This window comes from Saccoglossus kowalevskii, chromosome 4 (genome assembly GCF_978046115.1).
Source record: "Saccoglossus kowalevskii chromosome 4, keSacKowa6.1, whole genome shotgun sequence".
Taxonomy (NCBI): Eukaryota; Metazoa; Hemichordata; class Enteropneusta; family Harrimaniidae; genus Saccoglossus; species Saccoglossus kowalevskii.
In genome coordinates, this window is record NC_140644.1 from 35,916,671 (window position 1) to 35,931,678 (window position 15,008).

The window sequence follows — 15,008 nt, forward strand, 5'->3', positions numbered from 1 at the left end:
ACACAATACAAAACGACAAAGACAAGCAAACAAGAGTAAAAAAATAAAACAAAAACAAAATAATTGCTAATACACTGAAATCAAAAAAATTTACACACTATCAGAGATAATAGACCACTTCCGTAAATGTAATTCCAATTTGTTTTTAGATATAGCTATATGCTTTTCAATCTCGCATGCTTCAGTTACCACTTGATGAAAATATACATCACTCGGTAGACTCTTACTCATTTTACAATTATAAATATATTGCTTCCCTAAAAGTACCAAATAGTTCGCCAACACTGAAAAATCAGTACAACCTAAAATTATCTGCCTGTGGGAAAGAGCATCTGGACCAAAGATGTTTTTAAATACATCACTAAAGGCAAACCAATTTTTTTTGTATATTTACAATAATAACAATGATGGTAAGTAGTTTCCGTTTCCTGATGACAGAACGAACAATTCGGACTACTAACCTTTGATGATTTCATTTTAAAAAGATCATAATTAGTAAACAAAATTTTATGTAGTAACTGAAATTGAAATTCTCTTGATTTCGTGTCGATTGCTGTCCTAAATGGTAAAACGTAATATTTAGACATTTCAGCAAAATTGAGTTTAAAATCTTTTATAAAATACTCTGAACTATTTGGATGAATAGTCTTTGCACGAAGAGAATTATTTTTTATACAATTTTTACTTAGCACAGATGCCAGTATATTCTTACCATCAATACAAATATTTGGCACTGAATCGTACGAAAACCTTCGGATATGATAGGAAACATGTGACCAAGCTTCCCTCGTGGTTTTTTTAATTGCATTACAAACACAACCCACAAGATATATTTCAAGTCTGGTTAGGTTATGTTTAGCAGATAAGACAGCAATACTAACGGGTGTGTTATTTGGAAATAAATCACCAATGCAACTGATACCCTTATTGGCTATTGTAGGGAAAAACACAGATTTGTTATCAATTAGGATATCCTTGTTGTTCCAAATTATATGATGTGATATTTGATTTTTAATATCTAAATTTTGAAGAGTAGACCAAGCTACCAAGGCTTCACGGTAAAATTCGGACAGGTTGATTTTCAAATATTCAAGTCCGTAGTTACAACTAAATATTAAGTTGCCTCCAACAGGCTTTAACCATTTTAAGAATAATTTTTTCCATGCATGGGTCACTGAAGGGTCAAAGTACCTTTTCAACCACATTATACGAAATGTATCGTACATTGTAAAGATATCAGGGGCTTTCAAGCCACCTTCTCCTATGTCTGCAATCATAACATTGCGGGCCACCCGGTCATGACCTTGCCAAATAAAATTGAAACACTTTCTATTTACCTCAAGTAAAACTTTCTTTGGTATAGAGACCATTCTCATAAGATACACAAACTTTGATATAGCAAAGCTCTTCACAATCTGTATTCTACCAATTAAAGTTAAATTTCTTTGCTTCCACAGATTCAAGGTTAACTGCAAATTTTCCATTGGCTTGGCGTAATTTAAAGTAGCAGCCCAATTTGTATCATAGGAAACATAAACACCAACAATCTTGATTGGCTCCTTAGGCCATTTAATACCAAAATGTGTGTCTTTTCGACCTTTCCAGGGCCCAAGCCAAAGGGCTTCAGTTTTTTCTGTGTTTACTTTTAACCCTGATACTTTTTGGAAGCAATTCAAAAGCTTAAACAAATGTATTACAGAACATTCATCTTGCAGGAAACATGATAGGTCATCAGCAAATGTTACATATGTTACAAGTTCATCACCCAACTTAATACCTTGAATATTTGGATTTGCCCGCATGGAGATTAAAAACACTTCCAGCGCCAGAATAAACAATGTAGGGGACAAAGGGTCTCCCTGTCTGACCCCCTTCTGAACTTTAAAATAACACGTGGTAAAACCATTATTGATAATCGAACTTTCCACGTTACAGTAATACGATTTCACTCAATGAATTAATGATGGACCAAAATTAAAAGTTTTCAGGCAATCAAACAAAAAAAGCCACTCTAAAGAATCGAAAGCCTTCTCAAAATCAATGGCAACTAAAATACCTGGGATATTATTCTCATCAGTACTAAGGAGTACCTCCTCAATAAAACTAATTAAATCCGTGACGTCCCTCCCCTTAACGAAAGCTGATTGTGTATAGTGAATAAGTTTTGGTAAAAACTTTTCCATCCGCTTTGCAATACAAAGAGAACCAATTTTAGCATCTACATTGATTAGCGATATTGGCCGCCAATGTTTAATATATTGTTTGTCTTTACCCTTTTTCTCGATCAAAGTGATTATACTCTGGCGCTGGGAGTTTGACAGACACCCATGGTCATAGGCATAGTTAATGGAATTAAGTACATAAGAACTAATAATAGACCAAAAAGCAATATAAAATTATACTGGGAGACCATCGTTTCCAGGTGTCCTGCCTTTTGACATGGACAACAGGGAACGGTGCGCCTCCCCGAGTGAAATATGACCTTCACACTCACTCATTTCATCATTCGAAAGTTTTGGTATGGTTAACCCCGAAAAGAAATTTATGTCCAAAGTTGTATTTGTGTGATTTGAACTGTAAATGGTGGCATAATATTTTTTCAATTCGGCCACAATTTCAGATTTAGATTGTTTTAAATTATTGTCGGAGCCTATAATTCTCGTTATATGAGATCTATGTTGATTTCGTTTTTCCAGTCCCAGAAAAAACTTTGTGCTCTTCTCTCCCTCTTCCACCCATTGGGCCCTTGACCGAACAATTAAACCCTTTACAGCATAATCATACAGTGAATCAAGTTCCGCTTTAATGTCGTTTAAATATTCAATATTTTTAGGGGTGGGATTCAAGCCACATAAGATATCAAGATCATTCAATTTATGTTCCAATTCTTCGATTTTTGAACGACGTTGTCGTGCTTTTTGTTTACTATATTGAATAGTAAATTTGCGTATTTCATACTTCAAGAGATCCCAAAGAAGCCCCTTATCACCTATGTTACTATAATTTGTTTCCCATTCAACAAAACGTTCGCTAAATTGGTTATGATAATTGTTGTCATCTAAAAGACTGCAGTTGAATTTCCAAAAGGAAGGTCCACGTGGTGAATCATGTGGATCTAAAACAAGGGCAACAGCCGAATGGTCGCTAAATGAAACTGGGCTGAAGTCGACAGAGTCAACAATGTTTTGTATGTGGTTAGATATAAGAAAATAATCAATCCTACTGGCAATAGGTGTGGTCCCACCTCTCCTCCAAGTAAAACGTCGAGTATCCATATTGAGGATACGCCATATATCTACCAAGTCGTGTTTTTCTAGCAAATTTGAAAATGATTTCTTAGATTTAACCCAAGTATGGGGGTTGCCTCCCTGACGGTCAATGTTAATATCGTAGGTAAAATTAAAATCGCCCCCAATGATAGATAATCTGAGTGTCAGGATCATAATCTAAGTTGTCGATACACGACTGAATATGTTCCAGAAAAGAACAGTGTGACTTTTCGTCATTTGGGGCGTAAATATTAAGCAACAAGAAAGGGCTATTTTCAATTAGCGTATGTATAAGAACAAAACGACCATCGGGGTCGATGACAGTGTTTTTAACATCAAAGTCTATATCACGAATAACAGTAAGCACTACTACTACTATTAGTACCATGTGAAAAGAAACCCTGACCTCTAAGTTGCGACGACCAACTATACTGATCTGTGGAGAGACTATGGGTCTCCTGGAGGAAAATAATATTCACTTGTTTTCTATTTAGCCAATTCCATACTTTCTTTCTTTTGACGAGATTTCTTATGCCATTGACGTTTAACGTCACAATTTTAATTTTTGGTACCATTTCTCACGATGAGATAACTTGTAGTCTCTTATACAAAACAGTGCAAATAACATAATTAAAAATAAACTACAGTACATAAAACATATAAATATGACTATAAAATAGACGAAAGACAAAAACAACAAAACGTACGAACAAAAAAGCTTATATCTGCTAGCAAATCTTTCGATTTGTCTACCTCTATCACAAATATAATGCATCCAGTCGCCACGAACGGGCTTTCAAAATACAGACCGGAGGCCCAGAAAAACAATGCAAGAAAATATCAAAAGAAAAAAAAACAGGTGCATAGAACCGAACAATGAAAAGATAACAGCAATGAAGCGAATGCTCTCAAAACAGCTAATTAGCATTTCGTCAACGGGAATTGATTTGCATATTAAATAAAAGACATGTTTGGGATATTTGTAACTGTGACATACTCAAAATACAACTCACAATATGATAATTACAAATGGCAAAAAACAATGTTTTAACTTTTATATTCCCTACCATTAATATATAAAGTTCCGTTTTTGAATACTGGCTTGTCACCGCGATTATACGCTTCTAACATAATCGGCCATAGGGCTTTCTTTTTCATATAGTCCGCTTTGCACAAGTCATCAACGGCGAAAATTTGCGTTCCCTCCAAGGCTTTGCGAGACATTTTCTTCACTTTAAACTTCTGAGGTCTAAGTACAAATTTAGCGATGATATGACGAGGCTTCGAACCACCTGTACTGCCAACGCGATGTGCATTTTCAATAGCAGGCTTACTAATTTGAAAGCGATCCTTTAGTAACTCAGTAATTACGTTCACACAATTTTCATGTTGATTTTCCCTAATACCACCGAAACGCAAATTGTACGATCTTGAATATCTCTCACCTTTAAGAAGCTCGTCTTGTAATTCCGATATAGTAGCCAAACTTTGTTGGTGTTGTTCCTCTAATCGCTGTACTCTCTCCAATAAGGTATTAACTTGGTCAGTCGTGCATTTCACCGATTCTTCATTAAATTCCAAGGCCTTTTCTAAATCCTTACATCTATTTTCAACCAAGTTGACTCGTTCTACTTGCGCATGTTGCTCGTTTGCAAAATCGTCAATTTTCTTTTCTAAACGCAGCATTGTCTGATGCACGAATTGTTCAAATGTGCTTTTCTGCCCACCTGCACTAGTGTCGTCTTCATTCCTCTCCATTGTAGTTACGTAATCGTCCATGCTGACAATGTCGCCTTGCTTACCGGATTTCTTTCTTGAACCTCTTGTGCTTCGCCCAGTCATAATTAAAGTTTACAAATGATGTTATTAAGTCGTACTGCATTTAACCGTGAAATAGTTTGTGTATTGCGGGACTTAAGCCGTCTTACTCCGTGTAGAAAGTGATTGCTGTTGAGAGCAAGTAACTGCGTGCTACTCCATGTTCTATGTCACGTCCCGAACTGAATTCTTTAAAACAAAATGGCCGCCAGTCAGGAATTTTGAACCTGATCCGGAAAAAAATTGACATGCATCAAGGTCCTATTATGTTTAACGTATATACCAAATTTGAACAAAATCCGCTCATGCATAACTGAGATCCGGTTCCGGGATGGTGAAAATGAGCGATTTTGACGCATTTTCGGCTTAAAATGGCCACCATTCGGCTATTGTTAATTGGATCATGGAACAAATGCACGTGCACATGGCCCATATAATATGTGATGTATGAGTGAAGTTTGAACTGAATCAGTCCATGCATGTCCGAGATACAGGTGGTCACGGATAGACGGACCCACGGATGCACGGACGGATTCACAAAGCGCAAACCATAATTATAAGATAAGTATTGTTATCAGGAGATCAAATACATGTACATAAAATATTGAAAGATAAACTTTGATACAATTGACTGACGAGCTAAAAAAATAAAATAATCCCAACAACCACTAGGCCCAGAAAAAATGATTTAGGTCATAGTTTACATTCGAATAAGCAAGGATAATTAATTTTCATGATAATCCAAATAAAAGACTTATTTTATTGACAATTTAAAATAACAAAAATATGTGGAAATATTTCGGAGAACAAACTGACCTGATAATGTTCATTATTCATTTTGGCCGAATCTGGCAGGCAAGTGGTTCCCATTGGTAAAATCATTTTGAAATAAATACATAAATTATAATAAAAAATAAAATTACGGGTTCTAACACATTTTAGCACATTAACACATTAATATTAAATATTCATGTTAGACATAAAGGGGTAGCAAGGTGTGGTTGTCTGTTTTCAGTTAGGCAGTAGTAGGTGCAGGCATTTTTATTCCAAATTTTGAAATAGTAATTCACCACGAGTGGAACATTTAAAACGGAAATTTTAATAACTGATAAGGCTGTTCAGATAAAACTTTGGTTTGTATAATTTTGCAACAACGACTGATAAATCAAAGAAAATTAGAAGGGGAAAAAAGCTCCATGACCATATTAACACATAAGAAAACTACCAGTAATATGTTTCTTGGCTAAGGAATAGGGAAACAAAATTTTGTGTTTTCGGTAACAAGCCAATAAAATATTGCGTAGGTAAATAGGCTATTTATTATATTTAATTTTTTCTTTGGCAATGAAATAATTTTCAGGAGATTATCACCATGACTAAGAACAGATTTAACGTGACGCCAAATATTGATCAAAATTAGTAAAGATATCACAAATCACAATTCTAAGAGAGGTCTATCTGAGTTTCCTACATATGTATTGGATAATTTTCAAAAAATAAAATTGTTACCAAAAATATCAACTTTAGAGAATTGAAGATATTGCCACGAAGAGAACAAATCTGACAGAGGCCTACCCAAAATTAAAAAGTGAGAATTATTGTTATTAATAATTTCAACTTCAACTTTTTAGTAGCTACCCACGTGAGATGTATTAAAGAAACTGCTGGGCACAATTTAGATAGATGGTGGTTTTGAAAGTATGATCCTACAAAACGGCCAACATTAGCTAGGTTGCAGAAATAGAATGCTATTGATATAGACTCAGGGTTGAACAAAAAACATCACAAGAGAGAAATCTGAAACATCATGATATATTACATTGCACAGCGTCCATGCTGTTGTTGTCATCATTTATGTGGGCTTCAAAATTTTTATTCAAGAATGTCATGTCACAAAGTAATTAAACTGAACAAAAAGGTGAACATAAATGTTATATTGTAGCCTGAATGAATAGAAAATATAGGGATTTGCATATAATCCATTGTATATCTTCGTTATTATTATATTTTTTAGTAACAATGAATCAATGAATATCATTTATAGTGCAGTTCACGAATCATCTGATATGTTATGTCTGGTAAGGTTTAAATTTAACGTGAACAATGTGTGTCTTCATCCACAACTACTTGAAGAACAATTTCAAGCGCTACGTATCTGTTCTGCACGCTATTGGTCAGACTTTAAATTGTTTCAGTGTTCCGACAATATGTAAATAACCACAATGATATGGTATGTGTTGATTCCTATGTAAACACTTTATATTACTAGTTTAACACGGCATATACTCCTGAATGTGATCAGCATATTTACCTTTTCCCACACATGATATTTTCAGTTTATGATTTTGAATACCTTATTTACATTACACCATACCTGAATATATTTTAGTTTTCATTTGTTAAAGGCATCGATAATTCATGTTAAGAATCTGAATAATGATGTATATGACCAATATGATTTAAATCTGGACTGTAACTGTATATGGTTGTATTTTCAAGCTTTACTGAAAAGTATTTCAAGTGACAAATAGTTCGCATTGTGAGGTTATGTGTCATAATGTCACGTGCTACATATAGCTTAAAAGGTTGAAACACACACTTATAATAATGCAATCACAGAAAATATTATTTAGACATATATTGTTGTATGTATTATTGAGGTGTATACTGAATTACTTTTAAAAGTTACATGTGAAATCTGCTCTTTACTTGAACTAGAAAGGTATTGTGGCTAGCTTTGTCTACAGAGATATAGCTTAAATTCATTTGGAACCTGGGAATGGAAACTCAATGTTGTAAAAATATTGGCCTGGTGTAGAACTGCATCTTGTGTCAGTGCTTTACAATCCTGCTCTATCCTGTTGCTCTCTGGGTTTTTTGAGGACCAATATATTTCCTCGTGTTTTCAAATGTATTTATTTAAAAAAAAATTGTTGCTATTATGTAATCTGTAAAATAAATATACAAGCATAATGTAGTAATCTCCAGTCTTTAAATAAACAATGTAAACATATATTTTTACATAATAACGACTTATTCAATTTTACAATTACAATCTATATTAAGATTCTCGTAGTTCTAATAGATAAGACGTACACACATTCACATTATGGTTAGGCTTAAATTATTTGTGTGTGTCAGATTATCACCAATGTAGATTATGTTCAGTCTGGTTTAACTAATATTTTTTTTAACAGCATCCATGTATATATAAACTGCGTTTATGTATTGTTTGTCATACAAGCACTTTGTACAAATTTATACAAACGATTCATATTATTTTTTAAAAGTACACCTGAGTAATTTAAATATAAAAAAACGTAATATTATTGTATAGAACACAATAATATAATAATCAAGTTGTTTAGTCATTAACGTATCTATCAACATTTCTGCATATTGACATTCAACATTGATAAATAATTTGGTAATGATCACTTTCTAAACATGAACTATTCCATTTAGCATTTACATGGATAGTTTTAAATAAAATAATAATAATTGCTTTCAATTGGTAACACGAGTTGTTATCATACTTCATACAAACAATAATGAACTGTGAACATTTATTCTTGTAGTTGTAATACAACATTGTAATCTTGTTTTTGATAACTCAAAGTTGAGAAAAATTGGAAACTGCATGTTATTAATCTGTTAAATAGCTTACATGTTGTTGTCGAAGTCATACTAGAAGTTTTTTCATGAATTTCAAATAAGAATTATGATGCTATTTTGTTCATCCAAAAAAAATGTATTGTACAATATCATGCTAATAATGTGAACGAAATATTTTGTCTATATCTGCTATGATATTGATTTATATTAAGAGTATTATTCTGGCGCAACTGTGAATAAGCTAGTTGCAGTGCAAGTAACAGATTTGTTCACATACATAGAGGATCTCTAATGAGTGACCATGTAATATCGGATTTATTAAACGAGTGTAGTAATTTCCTTATGTTCTGAGCCTTTGACGTAATTTTGTTCAAACCCATACCCAAATGTTTCCACCATCGCCAGCTGCCGACATCGACTACGCAAACACTTGTCGCATTGATTCAGTCGAACAAGAAAAGCAAAGAGTCATTAAAGAGACAAAAATTCAAGCGATCAAAAACACTTTTAATAAAAGTCCAATCGCCAAACTAGTTAGAGTACAAATTAACAAATTACATTTTTTTTAACTTAAACACGTAAAGCGAAAAAAACGAAAGTAGTAAAAACTATTAAATACGTCAAAAAACTGTCAGAACTACAAGTATTTATCGGGGGTTTTCTCTTAAATCCATGACCTCATTGACATAAACCATGATGTCAAACGTCGAAGTCAATGCTGCGTCAATTGAACGTTATTATTTAGTTCTCATCCGATGACTGAAAGAATCAATTACACATATCCGACGTCTTTTCACTGGAATTGTTGATCTATAATTGTTAGCAATGTTGTAATGTACGTGTACATTAAATACTCCGCCGGAGATGGGGCCTCCAAATATCGGTGTTGATTGTCAACTCAAGGTCGATGCATAATGACTTATATTGGTTGATATCAACTGGGACGCGATGTTACTTGGTGATTGAGGTTGCATAACAGAAGGTGTGTATGGCTGCATTGATGTTTGGCACGGGTTTGATGTGCTATGACATTCAAACTCACACTTATCGTTCAAAAGGTAATGACAGTGCGAACAATGTCTGGGTTTTTTAAGCGGATGCTTTGTCTCCAAATAATTGTCTGTTGAAGGAGTCAAGCATGAAATAATTAGGGGACAAAAACAAAGCTACGTAACAATCAGATAAATAGATCTTTGATTGCTGGGGACACATATCAATGCTCTTATTTCATAATGGACAGTTCATGACGTAAATTTCAGCCGGAAATTCCACAGTGTGCTATCGCAATCGCGGATTTAGTCATTTTTACAAGGTTCGCCATTTTTGTTGTCACGTGGTACTTATGCAAATAATGACTGTCCAGTTTGAACAAACGTGTCCCACTGTACTTAGGCTTTTGGATCATATACGGTAAATTACGGTTCTGAATGAAACAACGGAAAGAGAATGCTTTATTCAAACACGTCATCAAACCCTTTTCGCTACCTTAAGAGAATCAGAGCATGTGTGAATATTTTCTTTCCATAATCGGAATCTACTTTAAAAACTTATTAGTAACCGTCATTCTGTTCCTATTGGTGCTCAGTTTAATCATATTTAGTTTTGCATATAGACATGACTTATTCAATTATAAATGATATTGTAATTTGAATAGTATTTGTTGAAGAAAAACGAAAAAATTAACAGTGAATATTAAAAGAGATAATAGCATGTTAATAATTATGTTCATTATCCAAATGTTTTCCTTAACAAATTGTGCATATTGTTAACATTTGGAAATCTAATAATATTGTCATGGCAATGATGATTTTAATAACTTGAAATAATTGATTTAGCATATGCATGAGTAGTTTTAATTAAAATAATAATTACATTCAATTGATAACACAATATATTACCATGATTCGTTACACTAAATAACACGAGAGAAATCGGAAACTCGGAGATATAATATGCTTTTGTTTTCATTAATTTCAAATAAGATCTTGATGCAATTTTGTTTATTCAAAACAAATATTCGAGAATGTCATACCAATCAGGTAATTCAACTAACCAAAATGTGAGCATATGTTTTTATCGTGAATCTATAATTTGTCATATATCGTGTTGTGATTGATTTATATTCAGGGTATTATTCGGAAGCCACCATGAATATCCCAGCTGTGCAAGTATCCAGGTAGTTCACATACATGAAGTGTACATCCGTTCATATTCTGGTGAGGTTAAAATAGTTCTTGTGTGTTAGATACTAACCAAAGTAGACTGTGTCAAGTCTTGTTTAACTAATACTACGTCAACACCATGCGTTTATGTATTTTTGTCGTACAAGCACTGTACTATGCTAGATGCTACATACTTTTTTAACGTTGTTGGACAGACATGTAATTTTTTTCCTCAATATGTAAATAACTAAACTGTAAATAAATGTATCTGGTAGTATTTTGCAGCACTGTATGGTACTATTCAAATCAAAAGAGTTTGTACTGCAAACAGATCCTTAATATTGCGTAACATATTTTTAAACATGTACTGCCTGCTTCAATGGTGGAAGCATATACTATATTTATCTTTATTTCGAGGCAAAGAAACGAAGTTGTGTTAAATGCATGTCTAGTTAAATAACCTACAACTGATACATTGTGATAATGCTACAGAAAGAAAGGAAAGCAGCAATCAAAATCTCATTACAATTTTGAATTCTTTCCTTTATAGTAGCACAATTTTCTTTGCATTGATTACAAAGATTGGAACCTTTTATGTTGTGTTATTGTGATGATATATTTTCACTAAACTTAGCCTATGACAATGGCAGAGCTCAACTGAAAACTTTTAAAATAAGTATGCAATCAAAGAAAATTGTTATTAGTTTTGTACTGACTCACAGCTCTCATATAAACAGAGACAACACATGCCTCCCGTATTAAGAAATAGACGTTCGTGTCCATAACAAAATAAATTTAGCATATACAAGATTATGTACCACCGATGTGTTCCATCCATGTATGAAAGCTCATAGAGGTCAGCAGTACCATGGAAACACTCGATGCTTACAAAATCAATGACGATTAATTTTTAGTTTTTCATACAATAAACATAAATAAACGGTTCAGTACCCAAAGACTGTTTTGATATTTTAAAATATCAATAATATTGATAATTAATAAAAAATAATATTTATCATTTCATTCACCACATTTTTTGATATTTTAAATAATATTATAACAGGATGATCAAGTTAAAGTGAACATTGTAAGTTGAACTGAAGGTAGCCTTTCTTTTTAAAAACCGGCAGTTGATAATGAATAAATGAAATCATTTGAAGAAAAATATTCTTTTTACCAAAAATAAATATTGAGACAAGCTCCATGGCATGTAAAGAGACCAGTTTGCGTACTGCATTATCGTTGGAGTTCAAAATTATAGATGATGTACTTCGTTTCCTAAAGAGGGTAAAGCATTGTTGTTCCAAGAGTAGCATTGTGAGATATACAATGTTTATATATTCAGTTCAGATATATAAAGTTCAGATATGATATAATCCAGTGTAGTACTAAGAAACGGTGTAATCATTATGATTGTCACTATAATAATATACTATATCACTAAGACGCTCTCAGTAATATGATTCATTATTTGAAACATGCAAAATACATTTTGAGTGTAATTTAGAATACGCATTGCCTCTTTATTAGTTATTGTATAGTATTAGAATAATTGATAGATCTGAACATACTTTCATTCACAATGAATATGTTTTTCCAGTTTATTCACAATAGCCATTTGTATATATACTTGCTGAAAATTATCTCTGTCATAAACAGTTGTTTAAATTACGCTGCTGTCACAATGATTTATAATTTTCGTTCACACATATCCACGCACAAGCAATGTAATGTACTCAAGCATGTAAATTGATCGAGGTCAGTGGTACTATAGAAACGGACGATGCCAACTCAAAATTTAAACATTACGGTCGCATTTAATTCTCATTTATAAACACAATTGTCTACATTATCCCAATAACTAACATTTATTTCACTTCGACATATATTTAATGAAATACAGAATATTATAAGTGCTTTCTGGTTAATGCATGACAGAGAATGTTGTCCCGATTTATAAATCATTAAAATATGAGACATTATTTCTCTGTTTACGGGACAGGGATTATGCATCATGCATTATGGAGTGAACTACATACATTTACACTTTATATATGTTTCTTTTTAGCTACGATGATATGGGGCAAATTGAAAATCATACACATATTTTTGTGATATAGTGTTCATCCGAGAATACAATTAACAAATTACTAATCACCAAAAAAATAGCATGTCATATATATTTTAACACTATTATTTTGCAGGGAAATGCATAATCTGCTTAATCTAAAATGTCGTATATTAATACCGGATTCGAATTATCATGCACTATAAAATGTCTGAGTGAGTAGGCACAATGCTCAACAAAATATTAAAAATAATTATATTGTTGAAATGTATTAACTATGTGCTAAAGTGGATCGGTGGCCAAATGGGATTGAAGTATTCACATGTGTGGGCACCATTTCAATACGATATTTCTATAATACATGTGTTTACATATGTGCTTCCAATGATGTCATCTTAGATATTCAAAAAGAAAAAAAATATCTAAAATGATTAACTCGTTTTTTTTTCCATAGAACTACTTGATACAATGATCATGTTTGATTTACGTATCAAATGCGCAAACAAAAAAACGTTCAGTAATACTGACTGTTTAATTTAATTTAATTTAGTATGGTTAGCCTTATGTTGGTATTAACCTAAAACAATGGTCCTCACAGAAACGATTTAATTGCATTTTATTAAAGATGAAAGTAAATTGTAATTAGGATATAATCACAATAAGATGGTATCATTTAGTTTGCAAGCGATGATTTCCATAGTACCAATGACCTCGAACATCTTACATGCATAATAATTCACGTTACGATATTAAGACAAATCATATTAAGACGAATACATGAAATTATATAAAATAATGTTCCAATGTTCAGAAGTATGGTAGTGACATTTAATGTTGCGATAGACTTGATATTCTTGTGTAAATTTCAAAGTTTAAATATCAAGAATTATCCAATAAAGTAAGTGATTTATGAATATTCTCTCAATCGAAATTATTTTGAGACATAAGTTATCAGCTATATATAACATATACTGTATAATTATGAAAGCAGGACATCTTTGAATGTGTGAACTTTAAGTTCCGTCTTTCAGACTTATGTGTAAAGTGCTGCCATCTTCATCGTCATATACCCTTTTTAAAGAAAATAATCATGTTTTACTTGTATTCGTGAATATAGTGTATTCAACTGTGTATGTATAGCCGAAGACTTTGTTGCCAATCATGAAACACATGTGAATTTTCTGAAACATGATACTCCTTAGTTTAACGTAAGAGGATTTGTAGAACAATAATCACTTATACACAACTCTATCAAGTAATGTCTCTCGAATCGGTGATTCCAGGTTCGATTATTTATTCTTCAACGCAAATGCCATGGAGACACTAAATACGGAGGCTTAATAATAGAGCTACAAATCAACACCCAACAAAATCTCAAGTAGGTTGTGTTTACTCTATCTTGGCTATGGCAAGTTTATATTATTTTTATAATTCTTATTTTTGAAAAGACGTTTACGGTATCAAACACAAATGTTACATACATTTATTGTGCAGAAATGTTATAATATTGCCATGGTAACGATGACCTTAATGAGATATGCTATTCTAAAGATGAAATAATCAACTTAGCATGTACTTCTTAATTTCCGTCGGTAACATAATATTATAATTATAGTACAATACCATAACAAGACCAGATAGAAAATACAGGGATTTGCATATAATCCATTATATATCTGTGTTGCAATTTATTTACGTTCAGTGTAACCACGGCACGTTCACCAAAATGTGAAGTACTTGCGTTTGAATATAATCCATCATACATTGCTGTGATTGATTTATGATCAGTGTATTATTCTCAAGCCACTATGAATATCCAAGCTGTGCAAGTATCCAAGATACAGTGGACATTCAAACATTCAAACATTGTTTAATTATATATTGTGTATTGGTCTTGTATACTATAACTACTGTAAACAATGATAAGTTTGGTTTAATTTCAACAGCATCCATGTCTATATATCAACTGCATTCAGTATTTTTTTGTCGAACAAGAACTGTGCTATGGTAGATGCTACATATATTTTATATCGTTGTAGAACAGACGTGTATTTTTTTTTCATCAAGATGAAGATA